Source organism: Lissotriton helveticus, chromosome 5_1 (genome assembly GCF_964261635.1).
Source record: "Lissotriton helveticus chromosome 5_1, aLisHel1.1, whole genome shotgun sequence".
NCBI classification, from domain to species: Eukaryota; Metazoa; Chordata; class Amphibia; order Caudata; family Salamandridae; genus Lissotriton; species Lissotriton helveticus.
In genome coordinates this window covers 421,061,510-421,075,135 of record NC_136065.1, presented here as the reverse complement: position 1 = coordinate 421,075,135, position 13,626 = coordinate 421,061,510, and positions in this window count along the sequence as shown.

Below are 13,626 nucleotides of genomic sequence, written 5' to 3'. Positions count from 1 at the left end.
TTTAGAATTTTTTGCTCTAGAACCTTTTTGTTTATTGTGACCTCGTTTTCTTTTTATGGGAAGTGTTGGGGCTGATAATCCAGTAGTAATAGATTTTGATGGGAGCTGCTCTTCGAAAAAGCTTTCCGAAGGTGAATCAATTATAATATTAGTAGAAGTGCTAACTCCCGTACTGTCCAGACATTCAGTAAGGTCTTGGAGTTGGCGCGGAATACCAATTATTGGTGGTAATACATAGCCAGAAGGTGGGAAAGAATGTGATAGAGCTTTCTGTATGGCACCAAGGGAGGAACGTTTGTTTTGCCACTCTGAGGATATACGCCGTTCAGCCTGCTCTATTTCTCGTTCTACGACTGAAACGGCCCTGGTGATGTAATTGTCCAGAGTACCTTTAAAAGATGTGGATGTACCCCCTGCCAATGATTTCCCACCCAGGCTGGATTTCATGGTCATATTAAAAACAGCAATGTTGTGGCACGGTATTGGGCTTAATTGTTCACGGCAGGTCTTACTACTGAGTCCAAGGTGAAATTAATAGAAAACAAAATACAAACGTAAGGGGGGTGGCCCAGCCCAGCTCTGGACAGCCCTGGACGGCCACAGACGGCCCGCCCTTTGCCCGGGCTTAGCCCGGTAATGTCCCGCGCGTGTCCCGCGATGCGCGTTTTGGAGCGTGACTAAATAGAGGAAGGCGGTGGGCGGGAAGAGGACCAGCTGCGGCAGATCAGGGGGCCGCAAAGCACGCTGGTCCTCGCAGTCCCGCAACTGCTGCTGCCGCAAAGTCCGGCACCAAGTTCGTCGATCCTCCGGCGGATTCAGCCCTCCACGAAAAAGGAGCGTTGATGGAAGGCAATCTCAGCCCTCCGAGAAGTCAGCCAACACAAGCCCACAGGGTTCCTTACTCCTTGGTCACGAGCGGCACAGTATAGTGTTATTATGTGAAGTTTAAGTTAGCGGCTTGGAGCAATGTTGAATTATGTGGATGTTACTTTATTGGTTTGCAATTATGTGGCATGGCGTGGACTGGGGTGGGGAAGTGTGTGTTGTTGAATTGTGTGGCATGTTATTTTAAGTTGTGAAAATGTGTTGTTTATAGTGTATGTCTGTCGTATGGATTTGTGTGTTGTTTGTACAAAGAGATAGAGGAGGCCGGAAAGAGAGTTAGTACATTTGAGAGAGGTGGAACAGATAGCGCTTCTTATGAGAATAAGAAGTGATGGCAGGAGATATGACAAGACATAGAGGATTGATTCCTGTGTAATTTTTTGATAGTGAAAGATCTGTAGCATTGACATAGCCAATAGTTCTCGCTTTTCGGACCTCATAAGTATTTAACCATGAAGTACATTATCAGGGGCCTATAACATCTACTGCTACTTTGCGAGCCACTGGTGACTGGCTACTCATACCCACGAATGGGCTTCCATGATTTTTAATATAAAGCACTGCCTCGTTTGGTACATGAACCTGAGCTCTTACCTTTTGTAAAAAATCAAATATTGAAATGAAATAGCATTAGGCAGTGAAAAAAAAAATCATAAACTAAGAACCAATTCAAACAGATGTGTCAGTTGACTACATCTAAAAACGTCCTGCTGGGTACTCGTATAAGAGTCCAGCAAACATAAAAAAAAAGTGATAATCTACATATTAAAAATCGCCAACTCAAACCAACGGAAACAATGAGTCACTAACAACGAGCTTAATTATGCTAGAGAAAACACATCGAATTTCCTGCATGCTGTTCAGTATATGTCCAAATACCCATTTGGTAGCAAGTGGCAGGTATATTCTAACTGCCTGCTGTTAAGTAAATATCAAAGAAATTGCTACTGGGCTTACAATTCTCAGGGTTGCACTGGGCTAAAGAATATGCATGGGCACCAAAATAAAAGTGACCCCTTTTGGTGAATCACAAAGATGGAAAATTGGGTTATTACATTTGCAAATCGGGGTAGTTTTAAACTTATAAAAACACGCGCTTGAAACAAGCTGCTACATTTTTTGAAAGGTAAGAAGGAAAATGTTTAACATGGACGAGAAAGGCTGTGATTGTTACGTAAAACATACTTGTTTTTTAGCCGTTAGTGGTTAAATTATCACATAGGGAAAATTCCAAACAAAACAAGGATAGGAAGGAAACAAATGGAACACTCTTGAATACAAGAATAGTCTCTGTCATGCACACAACCTCCTTAATGCAACAGCAGATGTCGCGAGACATACATGGAGCAAACATATACCACCAGTACTTCGATTTACCTTGGCAACAGCCATAAAGAATAGTTGGCTTGACCCGAGCTCCTTAAATACACCATTGGGAGGCAAGAATTCCGACAATGTTAACAATGTAATGAGGGGCTGTGAACGAGTGATGGACGTGCAAACAGGCTAGCGCATAGGGAAGCAAGTTTGCACAACACATTGTCTAAAATGCAAGCAGTGTATCCCAATAAGATAAGTTCAGTAAGTAAATTATGGTCACTGCCTTTAAAGGAGTTGTGGTAATGTCTCCTATTTCTCAGCCCGGCTTTCTCTGCCTGAGAAAACGTGAAGACAGGACATTGCACTTGCCATGGGTAAGGAAAAGTTCAGTTAATAACATATTCTTGTCTCAGTTGGGTTGGTGGTGGGGGGGGTTGGCATACACATGATATTCCGAAAGAAACAGGCACTTCATAGAAAATCTTCAGAGAAATCGGGAAGACTTTTAATTGGCCTCACAGGGACTGGCAGGGCACAAGACAATCTACCCAAGGACATAAATAAGCAACCTGGAACTGCAACAGAAGTAATGTCAAAGCCATGTATGCATCATCCTGCAAATAACCACAAATTTAATACGGAGAACAAAGATTGTATGAGAACAAGTGGAGAGCCACACTACACATTATCACATTTGGGGAATCTTTTACAGCAAATGGTTCAAGAAGAAAAGTAGCCAAACAATTAATTTGGAGACAGGCGAAAATACAAAGAAATTAGGCCTGCAAAAAATGCCTCAAATAATTACCTCTTCTGGTAAAGTACCTAAGATGGAAGTCTCTGAACACAGGCAGCAAGGTTTACACAGAGATGTCCCAAACAGGGTGAAAGCCAGTGCTTAATTTGAGCAGGTGCTTTCAGGTGCTCAGCACCTGCACTTCTTTTACAGGGCCGGGGCTACAATTTTTGAACCTGCAGGTGGTGGTCTCAATATTAATTGTTCAAATTCAAAATAAAAAGAATAACATACATTGCATGGTGACTGGCTGGTAAATGTTCATAGGCAGGCTGGCATACGCCTGTCCAGGCAGGCATGATTGTGTATCACCACGTTAGTGATGATGTCATCACACTGATCACAAATCCAAGAAGTCATCGACAAACTATGGCTTGCATTCTATTTCCCTAGTCTGCTGCACCCTGCAACTGCCTGAGCCTAAACCTCCCATTGGATAATTGTAGCTGGGGGCTGGCTCATGACGGAGTTGAGGTAAAGTGTAGTGTAGTTCCTATTTTCCCAATAGGCTCTGCGCGTTGGAATAATACCTTCAATAGTATAGGCCTAGACCAGACGTTAACTAGGTCTTCTATTGTCGATATTAGACTTAAAGTTTTGGGTTTGCCAGCTAGCTCAGAGTTCACTAGAAACTTTCTCGAATAGGCAAGGATGAGTTGAACCTCCCTGGATAGACAAGAAGGGATTTAGTTTCTGACAACCATAGAACATGACAACTTTGCTCTCCCCTAATCAAGAGTGTATCTCTAGAGTCGTGTGAAAACAAAAGACAACTTATTTTACTCAGTCAGTACGTGCATTCTTAGTTTCATCAGATTGTAGAGAAAAGGAAGAGACGGGCGAGTTCAATAAAAGATGTTATTTATTGATCAGTCTCTTTTCTCGTACAAGAGAAATGAATCGATATTATTGCAATACTTATGGTTAAGTAAAGTGCATACAATAAAAGCAGAAGTATAAAACAATACTGTAAAAACATTTATATGGTTTCTAAGCCATATGGTGGTTTAAAATGGATAAAATAGATGCATACATATATACATTTGACTAATCGTACTCAACTGGTGCTTCTAACTACGCCTACCCCGGTGTACCTGACCTAAGCCTAATACGTGGGCGGGAATAGAAAGTAGCAGTTTAAGTTAAGTTTGTTTTGCCAAGTGACTGACTCAAGAATTCTCTGCAAGGGGTTATTCAGTTCTGTACCTGAGATCTAGGATGGTTGAGGGATGGTATCTCTCGTCTTTGGTCTCGATATTCCAGGCTGCCTGCAAGGGCTGCTTGGAAGCGCCGGAGCTGGATTTCTCGGCAGGAGAAAGCAGCGTCTCGTTCTCAGCGCGTCAGGAAGGCGGGGCAGCGCCAGCGGGGTCCGCTCTGTGCTGGCCTCTTCGGCAAGTCTCGCTGCTCCGATCTCGTCACCACCGCGTGTGTTTGCTTAAGGCAATGTTGGTAATATTTATACCTGTAAGGTGCCGAGATTGACGTAAGGATGGACATAGATACGTCAATAAGGAAGTCATACGAACTGGTCGTTAGCACATTCTTTTACTGAAGTTCTCGGTGAAATCAAAACAATGGCCGCAGGGATTTTCCCAGGTTGTCATAGGTTTGATTTGTTTTGAGAACTCCGTATGCCTTATTAGGGGCTGGAGGAATATTGCTTGCCTAATTAGATGGCAAGCGTTATGACCTAATCAGATAACGCGTTCCTGTGCCGTGGTGTGGCTTAATCAGATAACGGTTTTTGCATCATGGGATGGCTGCTAGTTAGTTTGTTAACCAGAACAGGGTCAGGAACAGGGGGATCGATACAGAACCTATAGGAATACATCACACCCACTCCACGCTAACTATGGCCATATTTACGAATCTAGGCATAGTAAAACATACTGTAGAGTATCGTGTATACCTTACCACCCCAAAATACATATAATGCATTTCGAAATTATGTAATATACGAAAAAAATTAATCACATGTACTATATGCACTCAAGCTGTAGAACAATGCTAAATTAATCACGCATATGTATACATTAGTATTAATCGAATATGAGAATTACACATGAAATGGCTCTTAATACAGAAGAAAAAGTTCGAGACCACTTCATCACAGATCAAAATATTTATGAGCATACCAGCGGGCAGCTAATGTCTATGAATTTACTAAAAATAGAAATTTAGTTCTCTAAGAATAGTTTCTACTTTAAGCAGAAGATAAGTGTCCCGAAAAATTGTAAAAATATTTTTGGGCTGCTGAAAAATTGCTGTCCGTGAACTGGAGGGAAAATTGTTCAAGCTACTTTATTATTAAAGTTGAAGGCCAAATTCAGGGTGTTGGGAACGCCGTGTGCTAGCTTGCTCAAAAGTCGTTATTTCTGCTCTGGAGAGAACATCATATCTTGACGTTTTGATTAGTATTGCTGACAGAAGGTCGTACCTGATCGATGCTGCTTTCATCTTGAACTTCACTACCCCTCAATCGTAGTGGTGAAGTTTCCACGAATGCCGTCATCAGGATTGGCAGCCGTTGAGGGCAGCACAATGCATGAGCCGTTACCGGACCCAGCAATGTTTCTGCATCCATTGGCGCATCCGATTGTAGCGTCAGACAGGTGTCCAACACGCATTCTTCTCCGCACAGCATGCACCTTAATACAGGTAAAACACATCGATGCCACATTGGTCGAAATGAAAGAAACCAAGTCATGTTTAGGTCTCTAAGCCAGGATAGTCCCAGGATTTTTGATATCCGGTCCCGGTATCCAATGGCTCGGATTGTTTCTTCCCTTGTCGCAGCTGTTTTGTCTGTGACATGGTTTGCCATAACGAAATATAAGGACCAAGAATAGGATTCCTGCAATTAGTCCCAAAATGAGGGGAAGTCCGCCAAAAATCGAATGGACAAAGTCTGGAAAAATACCCAGTATGGGTTTGAATGGTGTTAATGCCCCTGAAAACACTGTCTTAAATATATTTGAGACTCCACTGGTATCAGAAATATTTAAGATTTCATTCAGGATTTCTGCGAAATGTATGGGGGAATTAGTTGATAACAATGAGTGAATCTCTGCAGTCGTCCTTGCGACTAGGAGATCATACGTTTCTTTTGATGACGTGAGCCTGGTCGGCGTCTGAAGAAGCACTGTTTTCATTCTGCTTAAAGTATCAATTCGAATAGAAGTAATTTTCAAGTTGGGCCATGTCCTTGCCTCCCTGTCTGGAAAGGAGCTGGGGAACAATAAGCGTCCACAGCACATGACCTTCGCAGTCGTACTTATGAGATAAGGAACCCCGGGCAGTAAACTACAACATCTGCGATCCACAATTAGAATGTAACTCCCGTTATAGAGTCTTTTAAAGAATGGTTCTATCTGTGTTGCAGGTGTGCCTAGCTGGTGACATGAAAGGTTATTTGAGTTCCCTTCACAGGCTCCATGCAAACTAATTCCATTACACAGAAGTGTACCGCTTAGTGACATTGCACAATTATTGCCACTAAGAAACACTTTCTGTCCTTTATTACTGACACATGCATGTGAATAGGGCAAGTTCCATGTTGACTTAATGTACCCTTTTCCCAATTTTTCGTACATACCAGCCTGTATATATTTTTGGCAGTATTGAAACCTGAAAGTAGATATTGGAATATTAATTATCCCATGTATTATCCATTCAATGACAGGTCGTTCTGACATTGTCAATGGTAATCTCTCGAATTTCTCAATGCTCAGAATTGTATAATCAGCACCCTTCTGTGCCATACTGATTTGTTTATCAGTAAGGTTAAAGATATTGAATAGTGACGTTGTGTTGATTAAACGCCAAGGCACATAGCCTGAACGCAGATTTTGTAACGTCCAGCCAAGCTGTATAATAGAACGCAATTGAGACTGACCGTGTTGTAACAACAGTAAGTCTTGCGATATTATGTCGATTGCTGAAGACACAATGCTGTCCAATGAAAAGATTCTGGAGGACAGAGTCATTAACCCATTGTCCACTACAGAAAGTGATTTTTCCAAATTAATACGGTCAATTTCCCGTATACTTTCTGCTGTCTCAATTTGAGTTATCTTCCAGGCCTCATTGTAAGCTGCATATATAGAGGCTGCTATGAAGCGTTTTTGACGCTGTTTGCGCGGTCCCATAATGAAATCACGCAAGTCAGCACCATCAGTAAGTAAAGTTAGGTGTTGCTTAATTTCTGTCAGTGTGGAAGTTTGTAGCCATTGAAGGCAGAGTTTGCCCACACTGTAGGTTGTGATTATCCTTGGGTGTTGTCTTTGGGAATATTTAGGGTCTGGCCTGGTCAATGTGAACCCCTGTGTTTTGTTCAGGAATCTGTCTTGACAGTTATTAGTATCTGTGGGCCAGATTAACCATTGTTTCCAATCAGGATGTGTTCTGTTTTGGTTTAATACATAGTTTACGTCTATCTCTTCATCTGTATAGCTATTGTTGTTCATTGTTGGCTTTGGAATAGACGGTTTATTTAAGTCTTTGATTTTGGCTAAGCCAAGACAGGTAGTTTGTTGAATAGTGTCATTCAAAAATACAATTTGTTCCGGGATCATGCAGGCTCTAAACAATGATTCTATACCTTGTACTTGCCATTCTTTTGTACCCCAAACACTTTTTACTTCAACATTTTTGTCCCAGTAATCAAAACCAAATGTATTCATTTGTTCAAAAAACGAGTCCGAATATATCAATTTCGTGTTTGTAAGCATAGTTTTTGTTCCTGTCTTATTTGACAATTTGAAATAAAATGTTTCAGCATTACTTGTGTTGAACCCTGAAAAATATGAATATTTGTCATAAAAGGTTCTTGAGCTTCCTTTTGGAGGGGTTGCACAATGATTATAATTTAAAACATTTCTAGGTTGTGCCGATTTATGTAGAAAATGGTTACCATAGTGGTTGTAACAGTACATACTATCATAATTAGATGAACCCTGCAAATAATCATGTTTGGTAAATTTAGCAGACATCACTAGGTCAGACATCATATCATTAATGCTTTCAAAGTCCCAATCATCAGCAAATGAGCTTGGTTTTACAAAGTCATTCAACGAGATCTTGATTTGGTGTGGATATTTCATGATTTCCACCGGACCATGAATTTCATAGTCAGTATTGTCCCATGCTACCCCACCCGGTATAGAATTGGCTGTGAAGTTGACTGAAGAAAGTTCTCTTTTCTCGACGTGTGAAGACGTGTGTGGCTTGAGGATCAAGTTGATTTTCTGGCTTGCTGTGTCCATTTTAGTATATTTTCCCTCAATGAAGCGTCCCAAGCATAGTACCATGATGAGCCAAAGTATGAGGATAAATACACCAAAGGCCACCCAAAATTCAATCCATGGAGAAATCAGATAGGTTTCTTTCAGTTGTTTCAAAAGTTCCTTAGCTTTATCTTTAAAGGTTTTTGTTGATGTCTGTTCCTTTGATTCACTCAGATCTTCAGAAGAATCATCGAAGTTGATGAAGTAGCCGGATGCCGTTCTGTCTATTGTTCCAATTGCTTCAGGATTACCGTTTCTTGCAGCTTCAGCATATTCATTTGTTACTTCATTGTAGGTTGGTGTGTCTCTACTAAATGTTTTTATTTGGGTTTTTAGAGGTCTGAGTTCCAATGCATTGTTGCATAGTCCTTGTTGTTGTTCTGTAGGAGTTTCGAATGTGATTAGCCTCTTACTTAGGACCTCTGTATTTGTAGCAAACCTTGGTGTTCTACTACTTATCGGGAGTCCACTTGGCCTACTGTTTGTTATCGGCCACATGATTGTGGTTTTACCAGGTCGATTGATAAAACTCTGTTCTCCTTTTTACCAGCAAGGGGCGGTAGTACTACTGATCTTGTCCCGTTGATAGACAAGACAGGAACTGCTTTTCTGTAAGAAGGCCCAAATTCCTTCTTTACCGCAATCTTTTCTCTGACTAGATCCCCGACTTTTGGAATCCAGACAGGTCTTGCTGGAACAGGTGGTGTTTCTTCAGTGGTTGTTGGCTGCTGTTTCAACTTTATGTTGCTCAGGTCTTTTCTTGTTTCGTTTAAGTCCTGCAAAATAGCCAAACGATCTTTGATATCAAAGCTTTTTTTCTTTCACCACTGAAGTCTGACTGTCAAGATCTAAGACCATCATCCTAGTCCCAAACAACAATTCGTACGGACTGAATCCCTTCAGAGAATTTCTTGGCAGGTTGTTTAGACTACGTTGGACACTTATTAGATGTTTGACCCACCCAGCTCCCGAACCTAATATCCTTTCTGTTATAGATAGCTTTATGCCTTGGTTTTTTCTTTACACCATCCCGTATCCCTCAGGAAGGAAGTGATATAGAATCCCGCTGTGCTATGCTCATTTGGCCATGCTTCCCCACAGGCTTGAGGGCTTAAAGTGAAAACATTGGTCAAACGTAGCATGCTCCTAGCGTATATGCCATTTAGACTCTCAAATCTTTTTATAACAGTCCTGACGTCAGCCGAGTGCTGGGGTCTACATTATAAGTGGAAACTAGTCTTTGTTTGTTAATAGGACGCATTATTTACACTGGTTTTATTGATTATTGTTTAGCCCTTCTTGAGTGAAACGCCATGGTATTACACCGTTTCTCTCGCCGCTGCGATCTCTGTTGCAGTCCGGGCATTTTTTTACAAAAATGTGATGCTGCAGGCTCATGCCTGGCCACCAGTACACAGATTGTAATTCTTCCAGAGAATCTTTTAGTTTGAGATGACTAAGACCCTCACCTATATGTGCGTCTACAATTAACAAAGTTCTCCTGTCCATGTTTGGAATTACTCTATCCCCCACTCCAGGGATTCGAGCAAAAGGGACGGAGTTTGCATCGATTATGTATGTATAATTGAGTGGATAGTTGATCGGTAGCGCTGAGCAGTCGCCTTTTGATGACGTTTTCACCGCCAGCACTGTTTCACCATCAATGTATTTTGCTGCACGCTTTTTTCTAACTACGGAAGCCGATTCAGTTGCTACCGTTGTGGCTTTCTCAGCCAATGAATTCCCTGCAACGTGAACGCCATCACGCTGATGACTCAGTGAGTGTATCACGTGAGTTTTTGGTAGTTCTTTTTGCAAAAGAACTATTTGTTTCCAAAGCACTTTTTGCTTTATTGTTGCACCTGTGTCATCTTTGTAACAGTTTCGAATCCATTTCTGCAAATCGTTGTTATATGATTTGACGCAGTAATATGAATCGGACACTATAAGTGTCGGGAATTCGCGATCTGCATTATCTAGCGCCATTTTCAATGCTATTATTTCAGTTTGTTCTTCTGAATTAGTCTCTACTGAGTGTGTTTTTGTTAATAGAGGTCTTAGTTTACCTCCGTGCCACACTTCTTTTGTAATCTCACATGTGGGGTTGTATGCTTGTTTTCCCCAAACGGAGAGTTGAGCATGTCCGTCTGTATAGATTACACAAGCGTATTGTCGTAATGGCAGAATGTCGATTGGCAGAGGGAATGTTCTTTCATATTCTAGATTTTTTAATTCTTTTAATTCTGGATCAAAGTAGTATTTTACTCTGTCCGTTGTAATTGAATTCACCCATTGTATCCATTCAGGATTCAACGCTGTTGTTGGTAAATTACATGGGGTTGTTAATGCCTCAAAGGCTGATTCTGCTGTTCTGACTGTGATACGTCTACCGTCAGCTTTATCTTTTTCTCTAGCTATTGCTGTTTGAACTGCATGAACAATGTTTTCTTTAATGCTGAACTTCTTTTCAGCTTCTGGGTACAAGTGTGATTTGAATGCAATCGGTACCTTTTCTCCCTCATTAGAGGTCAGGTATGTGAATCCGCATCTTCCTGGGATGACTCGAATCACAAGATTGCGTGTGTTATCACGTGTTTCTAATTTTGTTTTAATTAACATGTCTGTTTGTAAGGATCTCAGAATTTCTGTGTGTATTTGAGTCCAATTGGTTCTTTTAAAATCTGGTTTTATTAGATCATAAAGGGGTTTGACCCTTTCTGCGTAATTTGCAATGTATGTTCTTCCGAAATTTAGGAAGCCTAGAATTGACTGTAGGTTTTTTAGTGTTCTAGGTGGTTGGAGTACGGCACATTTCTCTAGGAAATTGTCAGCCAGGCTTTTACCTTCACTTGATAATTCATATCCTAAGAACAGGACTGTTAGATGGGCAATTCTAGATTTTTTAAAGTTGAATTTGTAACCCTCTGCTGCGAACCCAAGTATTATGATGTTCACTCTCTTCAAGTGAGTATCCAAGTCATCATCTGTTAGGTATATGTCGTCGACATAAGATAATGCTTCGTCATCATAGGTTTGTAGTAACTCTGTTACTCTCGCTGAGAATAATCCTGGGCTGTTCTTGTACCCCTGGGGTAACCGACAGAATTGTTTCTGAGCGCCATTTATTGAGAACGCGGACAAGTATCTGCTCTCTGGTGCTATATTTTGACAAAAGAATCCATTAGAGATGTCTAATGTTGTTTTATATTTTTTGCGCACTATGTTATTCATTAGTGCAGCACTATGCGAGTTTTGCACTGCAAAAGTTTTGCAACATGAGTTAAGGTGTCTGTAATCCAAAACTAGACGATATGAATTGTCTGGTTTGGAGACCGGAAACAAAGGGTTGTTCATTTGTGAGGTGCAAGTTTCAATCACCCCCTGGTATTCTAGTTGATCTAGGATTTCTTTTACCTGTTTTTTAGCTTCTTGCTTGATTGGATACTGTCTCTGTGCAGTAGGTTGTGATTTTAACTGGATTTTGTGAGGAGGAGAATCCTCATCCCATCCTACATGATTTTTATATAAAGCAGGAGCTTGAGCTACTGCCCATTTTCTAGCAAGTGTGTATTTTTTATGGATTGGAATATTATTTGAGAAGGCAGGCATAATTATTTCTTCGCCATGTGGGCACTCCCTGACAAACTCTGGTGGCCAGTGTTTTTCAGCTAGAAGGATGTCATAGCCCTTGGAGAAATTATCCCAAAATAGGCCCCTTATTTTTCTAGTCTTATCCCCTTCTATACGTAAAGTTATTTCATATATTTTGTGAGGTTTGCTAACTCTGGTGTCTGCAGTTTCCACTTGAAGGTATTCATTCGTGTCCACTCTCTCCAGATGATTCATAAGGACTTTGCGAGCTATGCTCACTTCTGCTGCGCTGTCTAGCATTGTCTGAGCCCATTCTCCGTTTTTCAGTTGTATCCTCAGTATTCTCGGCATTGTTGATTACTTTAATACTGGCTACCTTCTTTTTTGGAAATTGTAATTTCTTATTTAGATGAGCAGGTTCCTTGTCTTTGGACTTGACGTGCTCTTCCCTGTGTTCTGATCGTCCTCTTCTTTCCGATTTCTGCGAGGAAGTCTGAAAAGATTGAGAGGGACGTGTATCAATTTCTTGATATCTATCAGGCTTCTTAAAAGATCCGCTGCAGACATCCTTTCGATGTCTGGATGTGGTGTGTATCCGGCTAGGACCGGCCACGTTGCTCCTGGTCTACCTAATGGACCGAGCCTGGTGATGTGATTATTATGTTTTAGGGCGCCATTAAACAAGAGCAGGTGCGCTTGGAATTTAAGTGGTACTTCCACCTCCTCGAAAGGAGTGTACTCATTAGGAGGTTCCTCTGTTTTGTAATAGTGGAAGTGTTTTGTTACAGCGTTTGCTGCTGGAAAGTGTATCCATGAATAGAATACCTCTGTCTGCCGATATTCGTGTGCCTCTATTACAAATATGACTGTGCCACCTCTAGGTGCCAGTCCATTTTCTATAAGTTTTAAAGTTACAGATTTTCTTATGTTGACCGGGATGAGTATTATATCCGGGTCTGCTTCTTGCATAGTATTATCAGCTGCTACGAGTTCAGCTACTATTCTAACTGCCTCTCTTTCTCCTTCACTGTCTGACATTGTACTGTCCAGAAGGTTATTCCGTTTGTTTGCAGATCAGGTTTCTTATGGAAACAAAGATTAGATGCACAATATTTAGGAACAGTGTATCCTTCAACGTTGATTGAACCAAGAACCATACATAGGAGTTTCCTCCTGCGAGGTTTGGCGGATATTACCTATCACCCACTCCAGACGTCTTTGGAGTATTATGGGAAAAAAAGGGGTCTGAGTGAAAAAGCACGACTGAGTTACTCTAATGTCTTGCGTTAGTTTTATCGCCTTTCCAAACGTTTGGGCGCCATGTAGTGTAGTTCCTATTATCCCAATAGGCTCTGCGCATTGGAATAATACCTTCAATAGTATAGGCCTAGACCAGACGTTAACTAGGTCTTCTATTGTCGATATTAGACTTAAAGTTTTGGGTTTGCCAGCTAGCTCAGAGTTCACTAGAAACTTTCTCGAATAGGCAAGGAGGAGTTGAACCTCCCTGGATAGACAAGAAGGGATTTAGTTTCTGACAACCATAGAACATGACAACTTTGCTCTCCCCTAATCAAGAGTGTATCTCTAGAGTCGTGTGAAAACAAAAGACAACTTATTTTACTTAGTCAGTACGTGCATTCTTAGTTTCATCAGATTGTAGAGAAAAGGAAGAGACGGGCGTGTTCAATAAAAGATGTTATTTATTGATCAGTCTCTTTTCTCGTACAAGAGAAATGAATCGATATT